The sequence below is a fragment of the Scyliorhinus torazame genome, chromosome 28 (genome assembly GCF_047496885.1).
Source record: "Scyliorhinus torazame isolate Kashiwa2021f chromosome 28, sScyTor2.1, whole genome shotgun sequence".
Taxonomy (NCBI): Eukaryota; Metazoa; Chordata; class Chondrichthyes; order Carcharhiniformes; family Scyliorhinidae; genus Scyliorhinus; species Scyliorhinus torazame.
Window position 1 is genome coordinate 25,354,515 of NC_092734.1, and position 27,597 is coordinate 25,382,111.

The 27,597-nt window shown below is 52.1% G+C and overlaps 1 protein-coding gene across 21 annotated transcripts in view; it reads right to left on the reverse strand.

Annotated features, from left to right (window-relative positions):
- rassf4a (Ras association domain family member 4a) overlaps nt 1–27,597 on the reverse strand; it is a 327,256-nt gene that overhangs the window by 172,307 nt on the left and 127,352 nt on the right. For 7 of the 21 annotated variants that reach the window (XM_072491699.1, XM_072491688.1, XM_072491695.1 and 4 more), the window contains one exon: nt 22,119–22,161. The exons of 12 other annotated variants lie outside the window; for them this stretch is intronic. The gene's annotated coding sequence lies outside the window, so the exon portion shown is untranslated. Of the gene's footprint in view, nt 1–17,931; nt 18,093–22,118; nt 22,162–27,597 lie in introns of those variants that run through there. 2 more of the 21 variants (XM_072491704.1, XM_072491706.1) reach the window with 2 other exon arrangements.

A 27,597-nucleotide genomic window follows, 5' to 3' on the forward strand; every position in this document is an offset into this window, starting at 1 on the left:
CTGGGGTGTGAGCATCGCTGGCAAGGCCATCATTTGTTTTCGATACCTAATTGCCCTTGAGAAGGTAGTGGTGAAATGTCTTCTTGGACTGAAGCCCATATGCGTGTAGGTACATCCGCAGTGTTGTATGACGGAAAATCCAAGATTTTGACCCAGTAACAATGAAGGAACATTGATATTGTTCCAAGTCAAGAGGGGTGTGGTTTGGAAGGGAACTTGCAGGTAGTAGTGTTCCTGTGCACCTCTTGTGCCTTCCTTTCTAGGTGGTAGAGGTCGTGGGTTTGGAAGGTTCTGTCGAAGGAGCCCTGGCGAGTTGTTGCAGTGCATTTTGTAGGTGGTACACACTATGCCGGTGGCGGCAGAATGATTAATGTGGGTGGATGGCATGTCGACCAAGTGGGCTGCTTTGTCCTGAATGGTGTCGAGCATCTCGATTGTCATCGGAGTTGCACTCGTCCAGGCAAGTGGAGATTATTCCATTGCGCGCCTGCCTTGTGCCTTGTGGACAGACTTTGGGGAGTCAGGATGCGAGTTATGTGCTGTAGAATTCACAACCTTTGACCTGCTCTTGTCACCACAGTATTTAGATGGCTGGTTCATTAAAGTTTCTGATCAATGGTGACATCCAAGATGTTGATGGTGGGGAAATTTAGTAATGGTAATGCCATTGGATGCCATGGGCAGTTGGCTACATTTTCTCTTGTTGGGTCATCGCCTGACATTTAAGTGGCAAGTAGCAATTATGCCACACTTTGTGCAACCATCAGCGAACAACCCCACTTCTATCTATCTGGCCTTATGACGGAGAGAAGGTCAATGATAAAGCAGTTGAAGATAGTTGGGCTTAGGCCGCTATTTTTAGAAACTCTTGCAATGATATCCTAGGGCTGAGAGGATTGCCTCCCAAATCACAACCTTCATTTGTGCCAGCTATGGCACCAACCAGTGGAGCGTTTTATCTGCGATTCCCACGGACTTCAGTTTTGCCAAGGAACCTTGGTGCCACATACAGTCAGATGCTGCCTTGATGCCAAGAGCAGTAATTTTCACCTCACCTCAGGATTTCAGCTCTTTTGCCCATGTTTGGACCAAGGCCGTAATGAGGTCAAGGGTTGTGTGGACCTGGTGGAATCCAAACTAAGCATCGATGGACAAGTACCATTGATAGCACTGTTGATGACATCTCCCATCACTTTGTTGATGATCGAGCCGAATGGGATGATAATTGGCTGGATTGGATTTGCCGTGCTTTTTGTGGATAGGACACTCTTGGGCAATTTTCCATACTGTCGGGTAGATGCCTGTGCTGTAGCTGTACTGGAAGAGATTGGTTAGGGGCAGGGCTCGTTCTGAGAGCTATTGAAAATGAAATCAAAACCAAGGTTGCACAAAACTTATTGGACACAAGATGATAACGATATCATTTTACCTCCACCCTCCAGCTCCACTGTCGGGCAGCACGGTAGCACAAGTGGATAGCACTGTGGCTTCCTACGCCAGGGTCCCAGGTTCGATTCCCCACGGTCACTGTCTGTGCAGAGTGTGGATAAATCCGGCCAACGTTTCTTGCAGTGAAGGGGGGGAAAGAGTCAGATATATCAGGGCAGCACAAGTTGGTAGCACTGTGGCTTCACAGCGCCAGGGTCCCAGGTTCAATTCCCCGCTGGGTCACTGTCTGTGTGGAGTCTGCACGTCCTCTCCGTGTCTGCGTGGGTTTCCTCCGGGTGCTCCGGTTTCCACCCACAGTCCAAAGATGTGCAGGTTAGCTGGATTGGCCATGATAAATTGCCCTTAGTGACCAAAAAGGTTAGGAGGGGTTATTGGGTTACGGGGATAGGGTGGAAGTGAGGGCTTAAGTGGGTCGGTGCAGACTCGATGGGCTGAATGTCCTCCTGCGCTGAATGTTCTATGTTCTATGTTCTAACCGAGGTTTACTGACATAATTTTGTTTCAAATCATTAATTCAACACTGACCCTAAGCAGCTTTTGCAATAGTAAACCAAAGATCTTTCACTCCCGTTGTCTGAAGCTACATCACTTTTAACAAGGAGCTTTCAATATACAAGTGTTAATAAAAACATGATAAATAAAAAGTTACATCCAATGGTTTATTAATAGCATAAGGATGCATAGATCAAAGAAAACTAAAATTAACATAAAGAATCCAGCATCCCAGTGTCTCCACTTTCCCCAGTAAAAGATTTACAGGGGCACAATGTGCTCTGGCAATTTTTAGACCATGTGACTGGCATCTATTCATTACCAAACAGTCATAAACCCCTCCAGTATAAATAGAAGGCTCCAACAGTCCACTATCGTCTTTAGAATAGCACCGTTTTTACGATGTACTGCAATCAATAGAACAAGAGTGAAGTCCTTTAACTATCTGAAACACAGCTAAAAGGTTGGTGTATAATAAATTTGGAACAATGCTGAAATGCAATTGAACAGGTAATGTAACCAATTATAGATGTACGTTCTGTGATCTAAACAGATTTTTCTCCGATACGTTGCATGCAAAAATGCTGGATCACTGCTGTTGATTTAATGAATGATTTAAGTCAGGTCAATTTCACATTGCTAATTGTGCTCTTACAACTTCAGGTCCGTCTCAATCAGGTGTTACAGTTTTTAACCAGTCTTGGACATTGTAAGGAATTTGCCGAATGTTTTACGATTCTTTTTTTTTAAAAATTTAGCGTACCCAATTCTTTGTTTTTCCAATTAAGGGGAAATTTAGCGTGGCCAATCCACCTACCCTGCACATCTTGGGGTTGTGGGGGTGAGACACACGCAGACACGGGGAGAATGTGCAAACTCTGCACGGACAGTGACCCGGGGCCGGGATCGGACCCGGGACCTCGGCGCCGCGAGGCAGCAGTGCTAACCACTGCGCCACCCAGCCGCCCACGTTTTACGATTCCGGAGCAAATTAAGAAGTCTCAACCTGGAAGGAATTAGAAACGGATCAATTTGCTTAATATTCCCATTCACTGATGGTGCAAGGACTAAGGGATACAGATTTAGGTTTTTCGACAAAAGATGCAGGGGCGATATGAGGAAGAACCCATTTTTGTATGCAGTTCAGTGGCAATGACCTGGAAGTGGCTACCGATGAGGATGGTGAAAGCAGAGACAATGTATGATTTGAACATACATTAGATAGGCATTTGAGTTTAGGATATTTTGCTCTGCACTGGCGAAAGAGGCAGGGGTGTCCAATGTCCCCTCTGCTATTTGCACTAGCGATTGAGCCTTTGGCTATCACATTGAGGTGTTTGGGGGTGTGGAAGGGTGTTGGGGGGGGGGGTTGTGGAACATAGGGTCGTTATGTATGCGGATGACTTGTTATTGTGTGTCAGAGCCGAGTGCGTCGATGGAGGGTATAGTGAAGCTGCTCAGAGCATTTGTCTCCTTTTCGGTGCAGAAGTTAAATTTGAACAAAAGTGAATACTTTGTGGTGTCCCGGCCGGGGTTGGGGGGGGGGGGGGGGGGGGGGGGGGACTGCCATTCCGTAGGGCTGCGACCCACTTTAGATATCTGGGGATGCCGGTGGAGCGGGACTGGGGGACGGCTCTGTAGGTACAATCTTACTAGTTTGGTGGGGAGGGTGAAGGCGGACTTGGCAATGTGAGATGGTCTTCCTCTGTCGCTGGCAGGTCGGGTGCAGGTGATTAAAATCAATGTGTTGCTGTAGTTTTGTTTATCTTTCAGTGCCTGCCAAACTTTTTATCAAAGGCGTTTTTTAAGGAGGTGGAGATGATGATTACCTCAGTTATTTTTTTTTGGGGGGGGGAAGAGAGGTGTCCAGGATTAGGAAGGTACTGCTGCAGAGAGGACGGCAGGCAGGGGGTGTTGGGCCTCACAAATCTATTGTATTAATACTGGGCAGCAAATGCTGAAAAGGTGAGGAGTTGTGTTGGGGGGGGGGGGGGGGGAAAGAGAGTCCCAATGGGTTCGAATGGAGGACAGTCTGTGCAGGGGGTCGGGGCTGAGGGCATTGGCCACAGCGCCGCTCCCGATGGCCCCGGGTAACTATTCAGGGAGTCCGGTGGTGGTGGTGATGTTGAAGATCTGGAGGCAATTGAGGCAGCACGTAAAGTTGTGGGCGGGATGAAGAGAGATGCCGATCAGGGGGAACCATGGGTTTGAACCCGGAAAGTGGGAAGGGAGATTCCGGAGATGGGAGGAGAGGGGAGTTAATTTATTAAAGGATTTGTTTCTGGGAGGTCTTTTTGTGAGGTGGAAGAGTTGGGGGAGAAATGTGGACTGGGGCAGGGGGTGGTATTTAGATATCTGCAGTTCTGGCATTTTGCCAGGAAGGAGGTTCAGAGGTTCTCGATAGCGCCAGCCTCCACATTATTGGAGGAGGCATTGATGACAGGGGGAATGGAGAAAGGGGAGATTTATGGGAAGATTCTGGGGGAGGACAAGGTACCATTGGAAGGAATAAAGCAAAGTCGGAGGAAGAGTTTGTGGAGGGAATGGAGGACGGGCTGTGGTGTGAGGTGCTCCAGAGGGTAAACACCTCAACCTTGTGCGCGAGGTTGGGGCAGGTACAATTGAAGGTGGTATGTAGGGCGCACCTCATGAGGGTGAGGATGAGCTGACTCTTTGAGGGGTGGAGAACGTGTGTGAGTGCAGTGGGAGGTGCCCCGCAAACCATGTTCACATGTTTTGGTTCTGCCCGAAACTGGAGGGGTATTGGAGGCAGCTCTTTAATGTAATCTCTGGGGTGGTGCATGTGAGGTTCGAACCAGAGCCCCTAGTAACCACAATCAGGGTGTCGGACCAGCCTGGGCTACAGGCGGGTGCAGATGTCTTAGCCTTCGCCTCGTTGATTGCCCCAAGACGGGTCCTGTTGGGGCAGAGGTCAGCTTCTCCGCCCTGTGCCTTGGCGTGGCGGGGGGAGGGGGGACCTGCAGCCATTCTTACTGCTCGAGAAGGTGAAGATTGAGTTAAGGGGTGGATGGAAGGGTTCTACAATTCATGGGCCTTGTTTATCCTGCAATTTCAAGAATTGGGTGCCATCGAACATTTTTTTTGGGGGGGGGGGGGGGGGAGTTGAGTGTACGGTTTATTGTTTACCATGTATGGGATGACTGTGGATTCTCTTTTGGTCTTTCTTGTTTTGTATTTCGGATGTAGGGGGAAGGTTTGGGTTTGTATGTTGAAGGAGATGCTGGTTGGGGGATCGCAATTTTATTTATTATTGTTGGTTATCTTTTGTTGGGTGGGTGTATATTTGATGAAAAAGTGGAAAAGGAGGAGAATAAAAATATTTTTAAAAGATAGGCATTTGAAAAAGTGAATTTGCGGGGCTATAGGGATAGAGTGGGGAAGGGATAGGATTTCTCTACAGAGACAGCATGGAGATGATGTGCGAAATGGCCTCCGTCTGTGCCTTAATGGCTCTATAGCTGATCAGTTATAAACACTCTATTCACGCCGCAGAATGAAAACTGATGCTTTGCAAAATCTTTCTTAGATACCACGGTGTGGACGTAAAGCTGTAGAATGGATTGCGCGCTTCCCAGTTTGACGCTGATGATGATTCTATGCAGCACACATTTCTCCAACGGTAAGTAGTGAACGTCTTATCGCTTCAATTTCAATATATTCTGACGCCATCACCAGCGTAACACATTAATGTCTTTCAGCTCAGTCTCCAGACAGATGTCAATGCCACCAGCCAATAAAGTTCAGGAAGCAGAGGCAGATTGTGAACTACTCCATCACACAGCAAACGGTCAATTGCAAAGCCCCGGAAATTCGGTAAGCACCATTATGCACGAGAGAGCATCACCCATTATGATGCTTGTCCCTTGGAGGATGCAGTCCGTTGTGCGATGTAAATTAATAGTCAGGCGCCTGTTATTCATCGTCAGACGGAGCAAATGCCAAAATGTTTTGAAGCCTCAACACAGAGGGACGTATGTGAACACTCAATATATTGTAAATGGTGGCAAATGTTTCACATTCCAACAACATCTGGGGCGAAATTCTCCGTTATCGGCGCAAAAAACGGCGCAATTCCGACTTGCGTCACGTCGGAAAAATGGGTCGAATGTCTCCGGCCCGAAATGGGCTAGCAGCGACGTAACGGGATCCGCGCTTGCGCACGTGGTTCACGCCGTGCAGCGTCATACGCGCCGCACGGCGTGGCGGCTCATAAGGCCGCGCTGCTCCCCCCCACCCGACCGGAACACCCGACCGGAACACCCGACTGGATGGATGGCCGCCGCTCAGCCCTGAGGTTCGAGTCACGGGATGTGGAGGCGCTCCTGGACGCGGTGGAGCAGAGGAGGGACGCCCTGTATCCCGGGCACGGCCACAGAGTTGCGCCACGCCACAGCCGGCGTCTGTGGAGGGAAGTGGCAGAGGTCGTCACCGCTGCGGCCCTGACACCACGGACAGGCACCCAGTGCCACAAGAAGGTGAACGACCTTGTCAGAGCAGGCAGGGTGAGCCTCCCCATATCCCCCCTCCCCCATATCCCCCCTCCCCCATATCCCCCCTCCCCATATCCCCCCTCCCCCATATCACCTGATCACTGCCTGCGTGTCTAACCATGCCTGCTTCATTGTGTATCGCAGGACCAAACGTCCAGGCACCCATCACCGCAGATGCAGACCGCCCGCAGGATGCCCCTCGGAGACCACGGGAGATGGAGAGACCCGCGCCCTCCAGCATGCGACGCCTGCAGGATGCCCCTCGGAGGCCACGGGAGACGGAGAGACCCGGACCCTCCAGCATGCGACGCCCGCAGGATGCCCCTCGGAGGCCATGGGAGACAGAGAGACCCGGACCCTCCAGCATGCGACGCCCGCAGGATGTCCCTCGGAGGCCACGGGAGACAGAGAGACCCGGACCCTCCAGCATGTGACGCCCGCAGGATGCCCCTTGCACACCACGGGAGACGGAGAGACCTGGAGCAACAGGGAGACGACACCCCCGTCACGTGCGGGATCGACCACCCAGCGATGAGGGGAGCAGCCACAGGCCCCCGTCACATCCGAGCCAGGACACCACTACCTAGGACACCACTACCCAGGACACCACGACCCGGGACAGCACTGCCCAGGACACCCATACCCGGGACAGCACTACCCAGGGAGACGAAATACCGGACAGTGACTCAGAGTGGATGGGTGGAGACGAACCCCCATCCCAAAGTGCCATGGACTCAGAGTGGGACGAAGAGCATGACACAACGCCACTGCTGTCACCAACACCCTCCACCATCGCAGAAACACTCACCTCGGTTGGGCACTTTAGTGATGAGGCGTCTGGTACACTCACTGGTGCGCACAACACAGCCGTCCCGGTACAGCAGGTGGAGGTAGGAGCAGCAGAGGGGCCGGGCGGTCGGAGGGCAGCCCAGCCCAAGCGAACATCTGCCGCCCAGATGGATCCCGGGTTCCTGGAGTTTCCACACCCACACATAGATCCGATGCAACTACCGACCCGGAGACGAGCGAAGAGGGTGACGGCCGGCTTGCGGCGGCTGCAGTCGCAGGTGGAGGAGTCCACCCGCGTCCAGGAGCTGGAAGTGGTGCCGGTCATACGTGCCACCCAGGCCGACATCGCACGGGTGGCGTCCGCGGTGGAGGCAATGGGTGCGACGGTGTCAGACATGGGGAACGGTTTGCGAGGCCTGGGGCTTTCCGTGCAGGCCGCGTCTGTGGCCCAGGACATGGCTGCCCTCTCACAGGAGGCCATGAGCCAGTGCCAGCGCCAGATGGCAGAGGCGCTCAACGCCATAGCCCAGTCTCTGCAGGTCATGGCCCAGTCTCAGCAGGCCATGGCCCAGTCTCTGCAGGCCATCGCTGAGGGCATCGGCGCCAGTGGCCATGTGCGAGCCGGCGTCGCACTGTCACAGACAGGGTTTGCCAACCCCCTGGGCTCCATGGCTGCAAACCTGCAGACCCCTGTCGATACCAGCACGGGCCTCCAGGACTGGCAGCGCCAGATGCCGGGGGGGGCGTCGGATGGCCAGTCTGTTCGCATCCCCCACCCATGTAGAGGCCTGGGGGCCATCGGGCACCCCAAGGGAGGAGGAGGTGGTGTGGTCCGTCCCGGCTCCCCCTGTAGGGGAGGTCCGGGAACACCGCGGACTCCCCCCCCTTCCGTCCCAGGTGCATCGGGTGGGCAACGGGCAGGACAGGCTGGCAGCTCGCCATCCCAGTCGCCCGGGCCGCAGCCTGGCCCATCAAGGCCAGGACGCCCCAGGAAACGGCTGCCAAAGGGATCCAGTGTCAGAGGGCAGGAATCACAGGAGTTCACCTCCAGTTCTGCTGTACCGTCTGGGGAACCACGTAGACATAGTCAAAGGGCCCGTAAGGCCAAACAATTAGACACTGAGTAAGTTGGCACGGGTGCAGGGCACAGATGAGTTTTAGGGGCTAGGGCACGTACATGAACTCCTTTGGTTATTAAAGTCAATGTTACACCTACAGAAGCTGCCTTTGTGCTCTGTCCAAAGCGTGCGGGGGTGTCATGTACGTTGAGCGCAAGTGTGTGTGTGAGGGGTGGTCTTACCTCAGCCCCAGGTGAGTCTGCCCCGTTCCCCCTGGGCTGCCATCAACATCCCCCCGGGCTGAGGACGGGACCGTGCGCTGCAGTGTCACAGCCGCATGCAGGGATGGTCCGGGTGGATGGTGGTATTGTGGCCATGGGTCAGACATAGTCCAACGATGTGGAGCCAGGAGCTCACCGCAGGGCGGGTTGGCATCATCCTCCATGGCCTGCAATAGACACGTGTCCACCCGCAACTGTGTGAGCCCGGCCCGTTGTGCCGCAGGTGGATCGGCAATGGGGGGTGGTGGTGTGCATGCGGGTGGGGTGGGTGGGGTTGGGGAGGGGGGTGAGGGTGCTGGGTGGGTGGATGGGTGGGGGGTGTGGGTGGTCGGCTGTTGCCATGGTGTGCGGTCTGTGGCCATACTACCCGATTCCCACGCCCATCTAGTCAGTGAAGCGGGCGGCTATCAGTCTGTCCCGTGCCCGCTGGGCCAGCCGGTAACGGTGGACAGCCACCCGCCTGTGTCTACCCCGTCTGCCCTGATCATTACCCCCATCCCCATCATCTGGGGAGGACTGCGCCTCTTCCTGCTGCTCCTCCACTCCGCCCTCCTCTGCCTGCGGCACATCGCCCCTCTGCTGGGCTATGTTGTGCAGGACGCAGCACACCACAATGATGCGGCCGACCCTATCAGACCGATACTGGAGGGCGCCCCCAGAGAGGTCCAGGCACCTGAAACGCACCTTCAGCACGCCAAAGCACCTCTCTATCACTCCCCTTGTCGCTACATGGGCATCATTGTAGCGGTTCTGCGCCTCATTGCGTGGCCTCCGTATAGGCATCATCAGCCACGATCGCAATGGGTAGCCCCTGTCGCCCAGCAACCAGCCCCTCAGCCGGGGATGGCGTCCCTCGTACATGCCGGGGATGGATGACCACGACAACACGTATGAGTCATGTACACTCCCTGGGTAACGGGCGCAGACGTGCAGGATCATCATGCGGTGGTCGCAGACCACCTGTATGTTCATCGAATAGGTCCCCTTCCTATTGGTGAACACGGCCCTGTTATCTGCAGGTGGCCGCACGGCGACGTGCATCCCATCAATCGCGCCCTAGACCATGGGGAACCCGGCCACGGCAGAGAAGCCCACGGCCCGGGCATCTTGGCTGGCCCGGTCCACAGGGAAGCGGATGTAGCGGTGCGCCATGGCATATAGGGCATCTGTCACTGCCCGGATGCACCGATGTCTGCGATATGCCGGACAGGTCCCCACTCGGTGCCTGGAATGACCCCGTTGCATAAATGTTCAGGGCCACCGTAACCTTGACGGACACGGGGAGAGGGTGTCCCCCGCCAGTGCCACGCGGTGACAGGTGTGCCAGCAGGTGGCAGATGTGTGCCACGGTTTCCCGCCTCATCCGGAGTCTCCTCCTGCATTCCCGGTCCGTGAGGTCCTGGTATGACTGCCGGGGCCGGTACACACGGGGCGCCCTCGGGTGCCTCCGTTGCCGTGGGGCCGCGACGTCCTCCTCCCCCTCCTCGTCCTGTCGGTCAGGTGTCCCTCCAGCCTGGGCGACTGCCGCCTGTCCCTCTGCGGCAGCCTGTGCCGCCTCTCTGGCACGCTCCTCCTCCTCCTCATCCAGGGCAACATAGACATTAGCGGCTGCCGCCACGGCGGCCAATATCGCTGGATGATCGGAAAACATGACGGCCTGGTTGGGGGGGGGGGGGGGGGGGGGGAACGACGACATGTCATCATTGCCCATATCCCCTCCTCCCCCCAGCCAGATGGCATGGACCGCATGGGTCCAACTGTTGGAGGCTGGCACCTGGCCAGGTGGATCAACTCACTTGCCCTTGCATCCCCCTCCCCGGACCCCCCCAACCTCCTCCCCGGCACGGACCGCCCCCCATCCCCCTCCCCGGCACGGACCCCCCAACCTCCTCCCCGGCACGGACCCCAACCTCCTGTCCGGCACGGAACCCCATCCCCCCTCCCCAGCACGGACCCCCCCAACCTCCTCCCCGGCACGGACCCCAACCTCCTCGCCGGCACGGACCCCCCATCCACCTCCCCGGCACGGACCCCAACCTCCTCCCCGGCACGGACCCCAACCTCCTCTCCGGCATGGACCCCCCATCCCCCTCCCCGGCACGGACCCCCCATCCTCCTCCCCGGCACGGACCCCCCATCCTCCTCCCCGGCACGGACCCCCCACCCCCCTCCCCGGCATGGACCCCCCATCCTCCTCCCCGGCACGGACCCCCCATCCCCGGCACGGACCCCCCATCCTCCTCCCCGGCACGGACCCCCCATCCCCCTCTCCGGCACGGACCCCCTCCCAACCTCCTCCCCGGCACGGACCCCCCCCATCCCCCTCCCGGCACGGACCCCCCCAACCTCCTCCCCGGCACGGACCCCCCTCACGGCACTCCCCCGGAGCCCAGCCCACTCTAACCACCCCCCCCTGCCGCACACACACACACACATCCCGAGACACACCTCTCCCCACACATTCAGACTGTGGCCACGCCATCGCCTGCCCAGAGCCAACCCCCCAGGCCGTCACTCACCTCCACGCTGGTCGGCGTGAACCTGGAGCACAGGGTCACGCCGATGAAAAGGAGGTTTAATTTACGTCGACGTGAACGGTCATCACGTCGACGGGACTTCGGCCCATCCGGAAGGGAGAATATCGGCAGGCCGAAAATCGGCTGCCTTGCGCAGACCCGTGCCATTCTCCGACGGCAGCGGCGCCATTAACGCCCCGCCGACTTTTCTCCCTTCGGAGACTTCGGCAACCGGCGGGGGCGGGATTCTCAGCGGCCAACGGCCATTCTCCGACCCTCTGGGGGGTCGGAGAATGACGCCCCTGGTTCGGAGTTCTCCACGATACTAAAACGGGTGGGTTTGTGATTCTGATTTTGACACAAGCCAGTGATTTGCGCTCATTTTGAAAATGTCTACCCCCGCCCCCCCTTCCCCCACCCAGAGGGGTTTCCAGCCAAATTAATTTGATAACTGCTGAAGACAAAGTCGGCCATGAACGAGTGTAATCGGGCAGTGTCAATAGTTTGAGTAGCAAAGCTAGGAATGAGTTTATCACAAAAAATAAGCATTCAGTCAGTGTTGATCCACCACCTGTGAGTAACTCAATTTTAAGTGACTGGAAGGGGCATTTAAAAAATATACAGAACCAGTTTCTAGTAACGGTCGGGCAGTATCACCAGCCCCTGAGTAACTTTTTAACAAGTTACATTCAAATTTTTTAAAAATCTTGCCGGTTATTGACTTTGCTCCCAAAAGAACAACCTTGATTTTTATCGTGTCCTCTAAGGCTTGAAAACATGCTGAAGGATTGCAACAATCTTCAGCCAAAATGCCGAGTGGATGATCTAAATCAGCCTCCTCAGAATTTCCCCAGCATCACAGATGCCAGTCTTCAGCCAATTTAATAATAATCGCTTATTGTCACAAGTAGGCTTCAATGAAGTTACTGTGAAAAGCCCCTTATGAATTTCATTCACTCCATGCAATATCAAGAAATGGCTGAATGCACTGTATACTGACAACATTGCGGCAATAGTACTGGAAGACTTGCACTCCAGAACCTGCGTGCCCCGAGGCAAGCTGTTCCAGTACAACTACAACACTAGAATTTACTCGGACATGTGAAAAATTGCCCAGGTTATGTCCTGCACAAATCCAACCCAGCCAATTACTGCCCATCAGTCTACTCTCGATCATCAGTGAGGTGATGGAAGGGGTCATCGGCAGTGCTATAAAGCTATCACTTGCTGAGCAATAACCTGCTCACAGACACTCAGTTTGGGTTTTGCCAGGATCACTCGCTCCAGACCTCATTGCAACCTTGGTTTGAACATAGACAATAAGAGCTGAACTCCAGAGGTGAGGTGAGGTGCGAGTGACTGGCCTTGACATCAATTTTTTAAAAAAAATTAATTTAGAGTACACAATTATACATTTTTTTCCAATAAAGGGGCAATTTAGCGTGGCCAATCCACCTACCCGACACATCTTTGGGTTGTGGGGGCGAGACCCACCCAGACACGGGGAGAATGTGCAAACTCCTCACAGACAGTGTGGAGGGCTGGGATTGAACCCAGGTCCTCAGCGTTGTAGGCAGCAGTGCCAACCACTGTGCCGCCATGCCGCCCCTCTCTGCCCTTGACATCAATGCAGCAGTTGACCGAGTGTGGTATCAAGGCGCAAGAGCAAAACTGAAGTCAATGGGAATCAGGGGGAAACTCTCCACTGGTTGGAATCATACCCGGCACAAAGGAAAGATGCTTGTGGTGATTGGAAGTCAACCATCTCAGATCATCACTGCAGGAGTTCCTCAGGGTATTGTTCTAAGCCCAATCATCTTCGGATGCTTCATCAATGACCTTCCTTCCATCCAAGGTCAAAAGTGGAGATGTTCGCTAATGTTTGTGCAATGTTAATTAGCATTTGCGACTCCTCAGACATTGAAGCACTCGATGTCCAAATGCAGCAGTGTATTTGAATTGATGGTTGCTAAGATATTCACTGTATGTTTTAAAAAGGTTAACTTGAGTTCATAGAATAAACATTGTTTTGCTTTAAAAAATGCTTTTCCATTTCTGCTGTACCACACCTGTAGAGTGGGCCGTGTGCTCCCCATACCACAATGTATTAAAAGTTGTGGGTCAGGTGAACTCCATGATACACTTTGGAGTTCTCTAAACCCTGGCCCATAACACTATCTAGAAGGACGAGGGCAGCAGACACACGGGGAAGGTCCCCTCCAAGTCACTCACCATCCTGACGTGGGAACTATGTGGTTGTCTTCCTTCACAGTCGCTGAGGAGAAATTCTGAAACTCCCTCCCTCACAGCACTGTGGGTGTACCTACACCACATGGACTGCAGCGGTTCAAGGCGGCGGCTCACCACCACCTTCCCAAGGGCTATTAGGGATGGGCAAGAAATGCTGGGCCGAGACGGCGATGCCCCATAGCATGAATAAAACAAAACAGGAGAAACTCTGTATTGATGTTCCATTCGGTCAATTTTGTGCACGGGGCATGTTTGCAGCAGGCTATTTGTCAACCTCGCGCAAAAGATTGCAGAACCTAAAGTTACACTGAACATCGTTTGCACTTTGATCTTTTGTGCATGTTGCATTCATTGGGCAGGATTCCCCGCCGCGCCACTTTTCAGTCTCGACCCCCCGGCGGGACGCTCCGTTACGCCCGTCGGTCAATGGGGTTTCCCGTTGTGGGGCAGCCCCACGCCGTCGGGGAACCCCCGGGCGCCGGCTAAACGGAGCATCCCGCCGGCGGAGAATCCCATTTTGTCTGAATTGCACTACAAATAGCAGTGGAGTGGAAACTCTGCGCCAGGATCAAAACTGCTGCAGGGAGTCACCCAGCAGAAAGAGGAACCTCCTGCGATTCTCTGCGGTCTGTGCTTCTGAACAGATGCAGAGTACTGACACAATAAGCACGACAGACTAGATGCTATTGCATGGTGGCGTGACAAATACCGAATGATGCATAAGCATACATTCTGTAAAAGGTTCCCGTGATTCAGCACTAATTCACGGACTAGGGGCTCTGACTCAGATTGTCCACCAGGACACCCAGTGTGAAAAATGGAAACGTTCAACTGTGTCGAGACATGTTGCTGGAACTTGAGATTCAGCTTCAAAAACGAGACAAACGAGAGGCGAAGGAAGAATGATGGGCAGTGTCCCCAATTTTCTGCTCGGTACTCAAGTCCCTTAGGGAAAATGCACACATTCTCCCCTCCCAATTTCAGAAGATTTCTCCAGGGAATACCTTCTGTTACATATAGAAATAATTCACAGAGTCATAGAGGTTTACAGCATGAAAACAGGGCCTTCGGCCCAACTTGTCTGTACCGCCCAGTTTTTGCCACGAAGCCACTCCCAATTGCTCGTATTTGGCCCTCTTCACCCATCTTTCCCATATAACTGTCTAAATGCTTTTTAAAAGACAAAATTGTCCTCGCCTCTCCTACTGCCTCTGGCAGCTCGTTCCAGACACTCACCACCCTCTGTGTGAAATAATTACCCTTCTGGACCCTTTTGTATCTCTCCCCCCTCTCCTTAAACCTATGCCCTCTAGGTTTAGACTCCTCTACTTTTGGAACAATCTGTGTGATTAAACCCAGGTAGACGGCAGAGGTTCAAGAAGACGCCCCACCACCACCACCTTTTCAAGGACAGTTAGAGATGGGCAATGAAACGGTTGGCTTCGACACCCATGTCTCGTGAATCAATAAATTAAAAAAAAACAATGGGGCAGCACGGTGCCGCAGTGGTTAGCACTGCTGCCTCACGGCGCCAAGGTCCCAGGTGTGGTCCACGAGGGTCAAACTGGGTTCGTTAAGGGGAGACAGCTGAACACGAATATACGGAGGCTGCTAGGGGTGATGATGATGCCCCCACCAGAGGGGGAGGCGGAGATAGTGGTGGCGATGGAAGCCGAGAAAGCATTCGACAGAGTGGAGTGGGACTACCTGTGGGAAGTGTTGAGGAGATTTGGTTTTGGAGAAGGGTTTATTGGATGGGTACAGCGGCTATATAGGGCCCCGGTGGCAAGTGTGATCACGAACAGGCAGAGGTCTGACTACTTCCGTCTTTAAAGAGGGACGAGGCAGGGGTGTCCCCTGTCTCCGTTACTGTTTGCATTGGCAATTGAGCCCCTGGCCATAGCACTGAGGGGCTCCAGGAAGTGGAGGGGAGTACTCAGGGGAGGAGAAGAACACCGGGTATCATTGTATGCAGATGATCTATTGCTGTATGTTGCGGACCCAGTGGAGGGGATGCCTGAGATAATGCAGACACTCAGGGAGTTTGGGGAATTCTCGGGGTACAAATTGAATATGGGGAAGAGTGAGTTGTTTGTGGTGCATCCGGGGGAGCAGAGCAGGGGAATAGATGATTTACCGCTGAGGAGGGTAACAAGAGATTTCCGGTACTTAGGGATTCAGATAGCCAGGAGTTGGGGAACCTTACATAGGCTTAATCTGACACGATTGGTGGAACAGATGGAGAAGGATTTTAAGAGATGGGACATGGTGCCCCTGTCACTGGTGGGTAGGGTGCAAGCGGTCAAAATGGTAGTCCTCCCGAGATTCCTTTTTGTGTTTCAGTGCCTCCCGGTGATGGTCACGAAGGCTTTTTTCAAGAAAATCGAGAAAAGTGTCATGAGTTTTGTGTGGGCTGGGAAGACCCCGAGAGTGAGGAGGGGATTTTTGCAGCGTAGCAGGGATAGGGGGGGACTGGCACTACCGAGCTGAAGTGAGTACTACTGGGCCGCCAATGTCTCAATGGTGTGTAAGTGGATGGGAGAAGGGGAGGGAGCGGCGTGGAAGAGATTGGAGATGGCGTCCTGCAAAGGAACCAGCCTACAAGCACTGGCGACGGCGCCGTTGCCGTTCTCCCCGAAGAAATACACCACAAGTCCAGTGGTGGTGGCAACACTGAAAATTTGGGGGCAGTGGAGACGGCATAGGGGAATGACGGGAGCCTCGGTGCGGTCCCTGATAAGAAATAATCATAGGTTTGTCCCGGGGAGAATAGATGGGGGATTTAGAGCATGGCAGAGAGCTGGGATTGTGCAACTGAGGGATCTGTTCTTAGACGGGACGTTTGCGAGTCTGGGAGCGTTGACGGAAAAATATGGGTTGCCCCAAGGGAATGCATTTCGGTATATGCAATTGAGGACTTTTGCGAGGCAACAGGTGAGGGAATTCCCGCAGCTCCCGACGCAGGAGATTCAAGATAGAGTGATTTTGGGGGCATGGGTGGGGGATGGTAGGGTGTCGGATATATACAGGGAAATGAGAGACGAGGGGGAGATCATGGTGGATGAGTTGAAGGGAAAATGGGAGGAAGAGCTGGGGGAAGAGATTGAGGTGGGGCTGTGGGTAGATGCCCTATGTAGGGTAAACTCTTCGTCCTCGTGTGCCAGGCTTAGCCGGATACAATTCAAGGTTTTGCACAGGGCGCATATGACCGGAGCAAGGCTCAGTAAATTTTTTGGGGTAGAGGATAGGTGTGGGAGATGCTCGAGAAGCCCAGCAAACCACACCCACATGTTTTGGTCATGCCCGGCACTGCAGGGGTTCTGGGTGTGGGTGGCGAATGTGCTTTCGAAGGTGGTGGGGGTCCGGGTCGAGCCAAGCTGGGGGTTGGCTATATTCGGGGTTGCAGAAGAGCCGGGAGTGCAGGAGGCGAGAGAGGCTGATGTTTTGGCCTTTGCGTCCCTAGTAGCCCGGCGAAGGATATTGCTTATGTGGAAGGAAGCCAAACCCCCGGGCGTGGAGACCTGGATAAATGACATGGCAGGGTTTATAAAACTAGAACGGATAAAGTTTGTACTAAGGGGTTTGGCTCAAGGTTCACCAGGCAGTGGCAACCGTTCATTAACTACCTCGCAGAACGATAAAGGAAATGGGAAGGTAACAGCAGCAACCCAGGGGGGAGGGCTCGGGTGGGTCCTCAGGGGTGGTTTTTGTATAGATATTTGTACTTGGTTATGTATATTAGATTGTTTGATTTTATTATTTGGGAGAGTTATTAATTTTGTTATGGAAGTTGCCATTTAGTTTATATATTATTTATTTACTTGTTAAAAACGGTCACTGTTATTTATATTGTTTTATTGTTGTAAAAAGGGAAAAACCTTTGTACTGTTTTGTTTGGCCGAAAAATTTGAATAAAATATATATATTTTTTTAAAAGGTCCCAGGTTCGATCCCGGCCCTGGGTCACTGTCCGTGTGGAGTTTGCACATTCTCCCCGCGTTTGCGTGGGTTTCACCCCCACAGCCCAAAGATGATCAGGGTAGGTGGATTGGCCACGCTAAATTGCCCCTTAATTGGGCAAAAAAAAGAATTGGGTACTCTAAATTTTTAAAAAACCCACAACGGCACAGTTGTTCAGTCATTGATCAATTATCAACGAAACATTTTCTGCCGCTATTCTTGACGGGCTGCTAACGAAAGCAAATGGAAAAATGTAGTTTTTCCCAAGTAAATGCAAAGTAGCCAGCTGGTTAGAATTCTGGTTTGGGATTCATCAGGGGCCATCACATACTGTTGGGGATTCATTAATAGATTACTCAACAATCGCACTTTTTTATCGCCCTTGATTAGCCAAGTGCTTTCCATTTTCTGCCCACTTCATTTCAATCGCGACCTGAAAATTCAAACTCCATCTGCGTGTGTGGGGAAACCCTTTCGTCGGAAAGAGGCACTATGTAAGTTATTGGAACAACGTCTTTGCCATCTGTGAAAGCGGTCGAGCATTCGTGGGGTTTTGATGCTGCTGCTAATGAAACAATTTTGGTTGTGATAACCCAGAATAAATCTCTAACTGTGGCATTCCCACCTTTATATAACCCACGTTGGACGGCCAGACAAAGTCCTGGCTTCCGACACTGCGGTCCTCCCGTTGAGCGATGATCATAGGTTAAAGCAAAGTTGTAAATAAGCCACTCATGGTGTATTTTCTTTCAGTGTTTGGTTGAAGGGTGAAAAAACGCCATCTTGTCTTGATCCAAATACATCGCTGGCAAAGAGATTGCTATCCTGTGCGCAAAGGTAAGCAGAAGAGAGTTTCCTTGCTATGGCACATTAAAGATCTATTTTAGTTATAATAAAGCATTGTTAATAACTGAAATAGAAGATGAAAACAGGATAAAGTGCTCAGAAATTCATTCTGTTCGACCATTGTGTTCATAGAACCCCAATAGTGCAGAAGGAGGCCCATGGATCCACACCAATCCTCCGGAAGAGCACCCTTCCCAGGTCCACTCACCCACCATATCTCTGTAATCCCATTCAACGTTTTGGACACTAAGGGGCAATTTAGCATGGCCAATCCACCTAACCTGCACACATTTTTGGACCGTGGGAGGGAACTCTGAGCACTCGGAGGAAACCCACGCAGACACTGGGAGAACGTGCAAACTCCGCACAGACAGTGACCCAAGGCCGGAATTGAACCCGGGTCCCTGGCGCCGTGAGGCACTAGTGCTGACCACTGTGTCACCGTGCCGCCCGTGTTGATCAACATTGACAAATGATCATCGCCCATCATTAAACATTGCCAAACAGAAACAGGTTGTTCAACTGATCAAGATAACACTGTTGTTACTCTCCATGAGTTATACAAAAATCTGCCAAGTCTATTCACACTGTCCTACTCACGCCCCACACCATTTACCATTCCTTCCTCGGAGGCAAATAGGGTGGAATTTACCGGCTGTTCAGGCCTCGGGATATTCCAGTCCCACCGACGGCGCACCCGCGCCTCTGGATTCCCAGCGACGAGGGGGGCATTCAACAGGGAATCCCGTTGAACTGCCTCTGCCGGCAAAAAACACACGGTGGGTTGCTAGGTAAATCCCACCCACAATTGACTTCTAGAACGATTTATGGCGTTCACTCCAATAACAGATTGTGACAAAGAATTCCACGCTCTAATCAGCCTCGCTGTAAAAGGAGATTGTATAAAACAGAAGAATCAATTATATATATATTAAGAAAGTTAAACAATTGGGGCGTTTTCCTTGTGATTCAGTAGCTTATGATCAGGCCCATGAAACCTTCAATGACAATCTACTAATATTGCAGCAACAGAACAGAACTTAACAGCTGTTTGCACAAGGTATTTGGCTAGTTAGCAATGTGAAAAACCAGACCTGATTCAACGTCCTAACATGTTGGTGTTTGTAGGAAGTGGCGGTTACTCATAGATATTCCAGTCAAGGATCTTCTCTTGAAGGGGAAATGGCTTGGTGCTGTGGAATTTTATGTTTTGACAAGTGTGTTTTTATCTGGATTAGAGTGGATTAGTGCAATTGTTTGGGAAACTACAGCGTAGGGCCAAATGACTGAAATGAAAATCGCTCATTGTCACAAGTAGGCTTCAAATGAAGTTACTGTGAAAAGCCCCTAGTCGCCACATTCCAGCGCCTGTTCGGGGAGGCTGTTACGGGAATCGAACCGTGCTGCTGGCCTGCCTTGGTCTGCTTTCAAAGCCAGCGATTTAGCCCTGTGCTAAACAGCCCCAAAAGATAGGGCGCGATTCAATGAAAAGGTTTCTAAGTGTGGTAGCGAGCAGGAACTGATGCGAGCTTCCCGGCGTCCGCCACCGCATTCAGACGATAATTGGTCCATTTAAGGAGGCCCCACGGGCTTCACGCAGCAATTGAAGGCTCGTCAGCCGATTCGTCGGCCCCCCCTGCAAACAAGGTCGAGCAGCACTCAACTGCACTTTGCACAGCCAACCCTACTCAGCCTGTAGCCATGGCGCCGAGATGACCAGCCCCATGGTATGGGATGCCGACCTGGGGCGGCTTCGAGAGGCGGTCGAGGCCAGAAGGGATGTCCTGTTCCCCAGAGGGTCCGTCACAGGGCAGCCAGTGCTGCCTTGGAGGCAGTGGCAGTCAGCTCGGGCAGCATGACCAGCCCAAGTGCCAAAGAAGGTCAATGAACCCCCCCCCCCCCCCCCCACCACCGGAGCTCTAGCTTCATTTTCAGTCCGTCCGTCTCCTTTCTCCAGCCGTGGGTCAGTGATGTTGGCCGTCTTCTCAACGTGGCATCCGAGCACGGTGGTGGACTATGCAGCACCCAGGCCTGACCCACCACTGAACATGGGGTTAAACATCCGGGTGCATAATTAATGAGATCAGGGCCCGAGGGTTTAGTGTGTTTTCCTGCCGGCCGCCACTGCAGGAACAAACTGGGCGTTCCCGCCTCCGCCATGGAACTTTAGTCTCAAAATGGAAGATGATTGACCAACCCTCCATTTTATCGTCATTGGAGTCTTTCTTTAGTGCAAAGAAGCTGTGTAAGCTATTATTATTAATCCAGTGTTTTCACAAGGTTGCATTATAATTATGAGTGAGAACTATTATTTTTCTATCAAGAAGGACCTTGAAGTTAACTCATTCTACACATTTTCCCTGTCAAACTTTATTCCGTATACTGATCATTCATTGTGGGATGGACATTTTTCTGATATTAGTCACTTACCTTTCATTAGTTTGAACCCACATTCCCTTGTCACACTCAATTTAATATATCTTCCAACTTCACCACTGTCCATTCCTTTAAATATCTTGTCCGCTTCAAGATTTCTGCCCTTCAAACATCTCGCTTCTCGTCTGAAAAATTCAGGCACCTCCAGTCATAGAAGTTAGTGCAGAAGGAGGCCATTCGGCCCGTCGAGTTTGCACCAGCCCTTGGAAAGAGCACCCTACTTAAGCCCACACCTCCACCCTATCCCCGTAACCCCTCCTAACCTTTTTGTGCACTGAGGGCAATTTATCACGGCCAGTCCACCTAACCTTTGGTCTGTGGGAGGAAACCGGAGCACCCGGAGGAAACCCACCCAGACACGGGGATGACGTGCAGACTCCGCACAGACAGTGACCCCAAGCCGGGAATCGAACCTGGGACCCTGGCGCTGTGAAGCAACAGTGCTAATCACAACAGGACGTGGTGCTATCCTTTCTGTGTTGCCTCCAGTATTGGAACTTCCGCCAGGCTTCCTGGCGACCAGAACTGGACACAGTAGTCAAGACTTCCTCCGCCTGATGTTCCGGTTGCGTAGTTTTACCTTGTGTCGATCGCTGCTGTTTGCAATGGTTGGAGGTGACAAGCATCTAGTTTAGGAATACTCCCCCGGTTCTGTTCCACTCCAAAGTGGCTGCATTGGATGATCACTTGTGACAATTACAAAAAGGTTTGTAGCAAACGGGCTGATCTGTTGGTGTGCCGTCGGTGAACTATGACTGTTTAACATTCGAATGTTTGTTTCAGGCACAGATACAACCCGGGCCAGACGGGGATGTGCCTTTGCAAGCTCAACGGCTACACAAACTCAAAGTGCCATCAGCGACCGGCCAAGCGATATAAAGGGCGGCATGTCATGCTGAGGTCTCTGAATAGATAGAGGCAACAGACGCTTTAAGCAGAAAAGGAAACAGCCAACATAGATCTGATGGGCCGAAGGGCCAGCTTCTGTGCTATCTAAATTCCATGCCACTAATCTTGCATTCACCAATGCCTTTCAGTCATTTATCCTGGAAACGTACATAGCCAGGGATGACCTGCAAATTATTCCGCAAGCAGTTTTTGGGTGTGACTTCATCATTTCAATACAAATATATTCCTCGTTAATTGTACTGAACTTTACCACAACAATTACAGACCTAGGACTGTGAGACTTTTATTACATGTTTTCGCATTATAGTAAGATGCACCTTCAAGCTAGTCTGCTAATGTTTAACTAGTGCGTAGTGTTTAAAATTATAAATGGCACTTTCCCCTTAAATTCCGCATGAATTGCGACCTATCCTTAAAACCATCACCTTGTTCATCCAACGAGAGAATATCGACCAGCCACTTGCCTCATTCACCCGTGTGGGACCTGGCTAGGGTGGAAGGAAGGCTCCATTTGAAGAGCTGTTGCTTTGGGCAAATGTAATTCAATGGTGAAGTGGTTCGCAACGCGACAGCACAATAAAGCGTGATTGGATGTAAGTGTTATTACTGCTTTGCACTCACTTTTAGATATTCATTGCTGCCTCTGGAAAACTCCCAAACCGCTCTGAAATATGGAGAAAAGGAAAGAGAAGTTTGAGTTTCGCCCCTACTCTGCCATTAGCTTAGATTAGTTAACCTGTACAGACTCGAGTCAAAATGCGCCCCGACTACTTTACTCGAGACAAAAAGCTCAGATCACGGACAGTCCAGGTGGCTACAGACAAGGATTGCCACCATCATAATTATGAAGCTAGAATATTGCTGTAAAGAGAGACTTGTTGCTGAAGTTTTTCATATTGCACTCATCAGGACAAATGCAAGAACACCATATTTCAAACAAATAATCACAGCAATTTATACTGCAGGAGAAAAGGGCGTTCACTGGATGGCAAGGTGGCTCTCATTGGCTGAGGGTTCCCTTGGAGTTCCCAATGGGGGAAACTATAGGCTTCCGGAGCTCCTGGGCAATTCAAAAAAGGTGCACGGCTTGAACATATTCCTTTTGCTTGCACAGAACAGCTCCCTGTTTATGATACCCCTCAACCCCAGAATGTAGAATTTAATAACTATTAGACTTTTGAAAAACAATCCTTTCACGGTTAGGAAATTCAGATATATACTATGATGGGCTAAAATGTTTATTATCTTTACACTGCATCCAAAGTCTTCAAGGAGAGGGCACCATCGTAAAATTGGAGCAAAGCCACTCAGGAGTGGAGTCAAGAAACACTTTTACACAAAGGGTCGGAGAAATCTGCAATTCTTTCCACAACACAGGCTGTTGATAGTGAAACAATAGGACTTTCAGAGCAGAGTTAGAGGGGTTACTGTTAGATAAGGGTACTAATGGACGTGTAGTATTGGTGGGAAATTGGAGTTGGGCTGGAGATCAGTCATGATCTACTTGAAGTGCAGGCCACCATGCTGGAAGGGCTGAATGGCCTTCTCCTGTTCCCAATGTTCCGAGCACCAGGATCCTTGGGCACAGTCAATGAAAATGAGATCACGGAATTCCTACAGTGCAGAAGAAGGCCATTCGGCCCATCGAGTCTGCACGGACTCTAATTCCTAGAGTACCCTAACCAGTCCCACTCTCCCGCCCTAGCCCTGTAACCCCACCTAACCTGCACATCGTTGGACTGTGGGAGGAAACCCACGCCAACACGGGGAGAACGTGCAAACTCGACACAGTCACCCACGGCTGGAATCGACCCAGGTCCATGGCGCCGTGAGGCAGCAGTGCTAAGCACCGCGCTACCGTGCCGTGTGACGTTAAGGGGAGAACCTCTGCTGCCAATGCACTGCAACAGGTCTCGCTCACTCGTCAGCCCTCCGACCCCATTTAAACGCCCCCGACTGTTTAAATCTTGTCATGGCTTTGCCTCTCCCAGACTCTGTAACCCCTTTCAACTCTTCAGCAACATTCTTCTGACCACCTGTGGAAACCTCACCCTTTGCTGTAGCAGTGGCAGCAATTCCTTCAGCCAGCTGGATGCTGTGTTCTGGAATTCTGTCTGCCAGCCCTACTGCTTCTCCACTTACCTCGCTTCCTTACCCCCCCCACCCCCCCCCCCCCCCCACCCTTTATCACATCACATGTCCTCTTTGATCAACATCTTGTTTTTACATTACATCCCCATGAAGGGCACTTTTGATGTTAACGTAAGAAATAGGAGCGGAACCAGGTAGTCCATCAAGCCTGCGCTGCCCATGACTGACCTTTGGCGTCAACTCTACTTTCCAATTTGCTCCTCACAACCTCCAACTCACGCAGCAATCACAGCCCTCACGTGAGCCCTTGTTTGCTGAGCAGGGCACTCTCGTAGCACACACTGGAGGTCATCCAACAGTTTGCTGACCGCTCAGCCCAAAGCTCAGGACGCTTCGGCCCTCACAAGTCCGAAAAAGGGCAGATCTTGCGCCAACCCACATCGGCCCACCAACTCCCACGCCCCATAGTCACAATCAACAATACACCCCCCCCCCCCCCAACTCGGTTAAAGGGTTCTGCTGCCCTGCGAGTATCCTCGCTGATCACGAGACAGGATGATGAACAACTCGTCCCCTTGCTGAACACTAATCCATCAACGCGATGGGAGAATCCATCATGAATGTAGGGAAACCTGTCAACCAACTTGTGCACAGCAAGTGCCCACAAAGAGCAATATCACAATGACCAGTAAACCAGGTTCAGCAATGTTGGTTGAGGAACAAAAATTCACCAGGAACGACTCTACTGTTTTTTTCCTCGAATAGAGCGATGGGATCTTGTACATTCACCCGAGAAGGCCCTGCAAGTGCCCCATCCCATCCAAAAGGTGGCACCTCTGACCACATGACAATTCCCTCAGTTATAATGTGAACTTCTAACCATCTGACTCAGTGGCCCACTGAGTAATAACTGAGCCGTGTTCCACAACTGACACGAGTGTCTGTGGAAGATGCAACGTGTTAATCACCAAGACAGCTGCAGTCACCACAAAACTGGATACAATTGATTAAAATTAACGGAAGGAAAATCTCTGCTGAAGAACATTAACTCTGAACACCGCCTTACATTTTAAATAAATCTTTATTTAAAGTGAACAGGTCTATTCTAGAATCAAATGGTTGTTTTGCAGATACTCCCGAAACACTTTATTTTTTAAATAAATTTAGAGTACCCAATTATTTTTTTTCCCAATGGAGGGCCAATTTTTTAGCGTGGCCAATCCACCTCCCTTGTACAGCTTTTTTTTTTGGGGGGGTGACGCCCACGCAGACACGGGGAGAATGTGCAAACTCCACACGGACAGTGACCCGGGGCCGGGATCGAACCCAGGTCCTCGACGCCGCCAGGCAGCCGTGCTGACCACTGCGCCACCGTGCTGCCCCCGGAACACTTTATACTCTTTTGAAATTAGGTCCAGAAACACGGTGGCGGGATTTGCCGACCAACCTGCCGTGCGTTTTCCGGCAGCGGAGGCGGCCCGCCAGCGGGAATTTACATTGACTGCACCCCATGCCGATGGGAAATCCGTGTGCCGTCGGAGGGAAAGGAATATCCCGCCGGCGTGAACAGGCCGGTAAATCCCACCGTCTTAGCCATTTATTAATTGTTATCTTACATAATTTACCGAGAAGAGTGCCGACTGCAGCGACGGCACGGTACCACAGTGGCTAGAGCCACTGTCGCTTCACCGCGCCAGGGACCCGGGTTCGATTCCCGGCTTGGGCCACTGTCTGTGCGGAGTCTGCACGTTCTCCCCGTGTCTGCGTGGGTTTCCTCCGGGTGCTCCGGTTTCCCCCCACAGTCCAAAGACGTGCGGGTTAGGTGGACTGGCCATGATAAATTGCCGGAAGTAGCCAGAAAAAGTTGTGTTGCGGAAATAGGGTGGAGGTATGTGCTTGAGTAGGATGCTCTTTCCAAGGGGCCGGTGCCGACTCAATGGGCCGAATGGCCTCCTTCTGCACTGTAAATTCCATGATCTATGCAGGAAGAATACACAAGGTTTTGTAATAACCCTTGCCAGGAATCATGAAGCAGCATGGGATTTTCTTTCGGAATTTATCCATTGAAAGGACAGCTCACCAGCTCAAGTTACAGAAACTGATGTTATTAACAGGTGCAAGTAGGAATGAGTGAAGCAAAATATCCAAGAACTCGAGCGGATTCCAAAAGAATCCACTGGGAAAGGATGACAGACTGTTGAAAGTCAAACATCAGGACTTCTGACCTTCACTGTATATGGTCACGGGATACAAATTTCCTGCAGCAGGTTGTCAAAGGAAAGCAGAGCACATCTGGAGGGGAGATTATACCGTCCGATTTGAATCATAAATTGGAAACAGGAAGCAAATCCCTGATAGTGGAATTAGTACCAGCACAGTTTAAGGTAATGCCTCATTTTACTAATTGAGGTAAATTCTAAATTCATCTGGTAAACGGTTTAAACCGCACCAACCTTGACAGAACACAAAGGGGATCAGCACAGTAGTCAGCGCACCTCTGGAAAGGTCCAGCGACAGGGAGGTGCAACAGTACTTACGTTCCTGATGGTTAAGCCAGACACATCTACTATCTAAACATTTTCACCCATGGTACTCCAGTACCAGTAGCCCATAGTATCTCAACCAACCAGCTATGCATCAGCCTAGAATGTCAAGCGTCGGTAATTCACCTGTTCAAAGCCAAGCCCGATATGAACATAGGGACAAAAAGCAGGGGGAGGCCTTTCCGCCCATGCTGGCGACCACCCCCCTCCCACTGACACACACACACGACACACACACACTGACCGACACACACACGCACCGACACACACGCACCGACACACACACGCACCGACACACACACGCACCGACACACACACGCACCGACACACACCGACACACACACACACCGACAAACACACACCCCGACACACACACACCGACACACACACACCGACACACACACACCGACACACACACACCGACACACACGCACGCCGACACACACTCACGCGACACACACTCACGCCGACACACACTCACGCCGACGCACACGCACACCGACGCACACGCACACCGACACACACGCACACCGACACACACAGGTACACACACACACCGACACACACACACGCACCGACACACACACACACACGCACCGACACACACGCACCGACACACACACACACGCACCGACACACACACACACGCACCGACACACACACACACATGCGCCGACACACACACACACATGCGCTGACACACACACACTGACACACACACTGACACACACAGACACACACACGCCGAAACACACACACCGACACAGACACACACACACCGACACACACACACCGACACACTGATACACACACACCGACACACACCCCGACACACACACACACCGACACACACACACCCCGACACACACACCCCGACACACACACCCCGACACACACACCCCGACACACACACACCCCGACACACACACACCCCGACACACCGACACACACACCGACAAACACACACCCCGACACACACACACCGACACACACACACCGACACACACACACACACAGATCCCAACACACCGACATACACACCGACACGCACACCGACACACACGCACGCCGACACACACTCACGCCGACACACACTCACGCCGACACACACTCACGCCGACACACACTCACGCACCGACACACACTCACGCACCGACACACACACACACACGCACCGACACACACGCACCGACACACACACACACGCACCGACACACACACACACATGCGCCGACACACACACACACATGCGCCGACACACACACACTGACACACACACTGACGCCGAAACACACACACCGACACAGACACACACACACCGACACACAGACACCGACACACTGATACACACACACCGACACACACACCCCGACACACACACACCCCGACACACACACACCCCGACACACACACACCCCGACACACACACCGACACACACACACACCGACAAACACACACCCCGACA